The sequence below is a fragment of the Spermophilus citellus genome (assembly GCF_964194105.1).
Source record: "Spermophilus citellus genome assembly, chromosome: 3".
NCBI lineage: Eukaryota > Metazoa > Chordata > Mammalia > Rodentia > Sciuridae > Spermophilus > Spermophilus citellus.
Window position 1 is genome coordinate 124,563,209 of NC_138184.1, and position 2,988 is coordinate 124,566,196.

Sequence of the window (2,988 nt, forward strand, 5' to 3'; positions counted from 1 at the left end):
TTTTTATTTAAGACCTGCATTTCCCACTTATAATACAGGGCTTATAAAGTGCAATTTTATTTCCTTTTCCTGTGTACATGTTCCATATTCAAGTATTGAGAATGGCCAATAATTTACTGTAGCAGAAACTTTAAAACTGCCACAGAATTTGCTACAAATTTGGGCCTTCCACATTTTACCATGTGGAACAATGCTACATCTGTCCTTGGGCTGGGTTAATCAACTTCTTCAATGGTGGGTCCAGAGGAAGCACCACTGGGGTAGGAGCTCCCCACTAAGGAATCCCCCAGGCATTCCTCCGGGCATGCCTCCTCCACTCTAGTGCAGTTTGGTAAAATGGGGTTGCAGACTTTCTCCAGCTCTTTTGGCTGATGTTCAAATTCTTCCTTCTCTGCAGTTTTTTTTTTTTCCTTTCTCTTCAGTTTGATTCTTATTCAGTCAGTAGATGACTTCATTACATTTGTTAAGAATCTTCTGTTGTCCTTATAATTTATCTTACCCTGAAGTTTCTCATCTTCAACAATTGCTTTTATGTTGAATGCACAGGATTCCTGCAAATTCTTGGATGACATCTTGTCGCCCCCCCCCCCCCCCCGATTTTCGTCTTTAGCTTTGTACTTTTCAGTTTCCTAGACCCTGTGCTTAATGCCTTCCTCGTTCAAATAGCCTTTGTCATTGGTGATGGTTACCTTGTTCTCCTTCCTGTACTCTTGTCTATGGCAGAGATGTTGAAGATGCCCTTGGCATCAATATCAAAAGTGACTTTAATCTGACAAACACCACTAAGCTCAGGAGGTATGCCTGAGAGCTCAAAGTTGCCAAGCAGGTTATTACCCATGGTCATGGTGTGCTCACCTTCATATACTTGAATGAGCACACTAGGCTGGTTGGCAGTAGGTTGTGAAGGTCTGCGTCTGCTTGGCAGGAACGATGGTATTGTACTTGATGAGGACAGTCATGACTCCACCAGCAGTTTCAATACCAAGGGAAAGAGCGGTAACATCCAAAAGTAGCATATCTTAAACATTTTTCAGGCTTATTTCTAGATAAAATGGTTGCCTGGACACCATAAGCAACAGCTTCATCAGGGTTGATACCCTTATTCAGTTCTTTCCCACTGAAGAAGTCCTGCAGAAACTTCTGAATTTTGGGAATATGAGTAGAATCATCCACCAATAAAATATCATGGGTCTGTGACTGGTCTAGTTCAGCCTCTCAAAGAGCTTTTTCTACAGGATGGAGGGTGCCACAGAACAGGTCCACATTCAACTCTTCAAATCAAGAACAGGTAATGGGGGTATAGAAGTCAATTCCTTCATAGAGAGAATCAGTCTCAGTGCTGGCCTGAGTGCTGGAAGAGAGGGTGTGCTTAGCTCTTTTCCATGTAGTACAGAGACCCCTCTTTTGTTCTCACTGATGTCTGCCCTTCTTATGCTTGTGCTTGAACTCAGCAACAAAATGATTAACCATACAGTTGTCAAAGTCTTCTCCACCTAAGTGGGTCTTTCTGGCTATGGATTTGACCTCTAAGATTCCATCCTCAATAGTGACGATTGACACATCAATCATGCTAACTACTAAATAAAAAATTAGCACATTTCTTTCAGCTCCAAACTTTTTGTATAAAGCATAAGCAATAGTAGCAGAAGTTGGCTCATTGATTGTCCTGAGTACATTGAGACCAGCAATGGTTCCAATATCATTGTTTTCCTGATGCTGAGAGTCACTGAAGTAAGCTGGTACTGTGACCACAGAATTGGAAAGGTAGGCCTCTGCAATTGTCTTCATGTTTGTCAGAAACATAGAGGACACCACCCTTAGATGGAAACTTTCTCTCTCTCCCTTGTATTCTACTTGAACTTTGGGCCTGCCTGCATCATTCACCATCATAAAGGGCCAGTGCTTCATATCAGACTGGATAACAACATCATCACATCTCCGTCCTATCAGACTATTGGCATAAAAATCCATGTTGGTGGGGTTCATTGAAACCTGATTCTTTGCAGCATCACCGATCAATCGTTCAGTGTTGGTGAAGGTGACATAGCTTGGGTGTTCAATTCTCCTAATCATTGGCAATTATCTCCAGTTTTACATGATGGAAGACACCCTCACAAAGATAGGTAGTGCCACTGCCAGTCCATTAGACATGGTTCCATAAGTATAGGCCAGAATCTGCATGTGAAGAAAACACACAAATCTCAAAAGCTGCCATAGCCTTCAATGAGACTAGATTATACATTTTTAAAAAATAATAATGAACCAAATGAAAAAAATATTCCATATGTTGAGAACATATAATTTTACTTATCACTTTCCATCCTCTATGCCATCTTCCTGCTGTCCCATAAAAAATGAGTTTGAAGGCTGGAAATTACCTGGTCATTAGCTCATATTAAAGTGATAACCATTTCCTGGGGCTATGGTTTCAGCTGTTAGAAAAAATGAAGAAAAAAAAATAACTCTGCAACATACTCACTAATGTTAATGTATTAACTTTGCATTTTTTAAAGATAGAGTTTTCTAATTACCTGAAAAGTTTTAAACTATGTCAGCAGCACAAATGTTTTTAGAATCCAAATTATAGCATTTTTATTATAAATGGACATTATGAATGCAAGCAGTCACTGCTGACCTGCAACACAATTACATTCTATTAGAATAGAAAATGTACAAGAGACACCAGAAAGCTTTTGGGAGGGAAAATAGAAGGTTTGTTGAGTGCTGTGACCCTGTTCAATTTTTCATGATTTTTCTAGCAGCTCCCACAGCTTTCTTCTACCCCCAACTTTATAAAGATATATAAATTTAAACTTCAGCTTTCATTGCACATGATTTTGATGGGATCTGACTTTGCAATATCTGTTTTCTCAATGGTTTCTAATAATTCTACTCATTAGCTGTCATTAGCACAAAGGGCAAGCAGTTTATTCAAGATGCTCATAAACCTTTAAAGAGATTGTTTTCTGTTATTATGCAGAGGAAAAA

At 39.4% G+C, this 2,988-nt stretch overlaps 1 pseudogene across 1 annotated transcript; it reads right to left on the reverse strand.

Annotated features, from left to right (window-relative positions):
- Positions 1–215: 215 nt before the first annotated feature.
- LOC308643424 (heat shock cognate 71 kDa protein-like) lies at positions 216–2,386 on the reverse strand (annotated as a pseudogene). The gene is made up of 2 exons: positions 2,379–2,386; positions 216–2,132 (listed from the first exon to the last, which is right to left on the reverse strand). The product of its transcript is annotated as a heat shock cognate 71 kDa protein-like (transcript).
- Between the last annotated feature and the right edge of the window lie 602 nt (positions 2,387–2,988).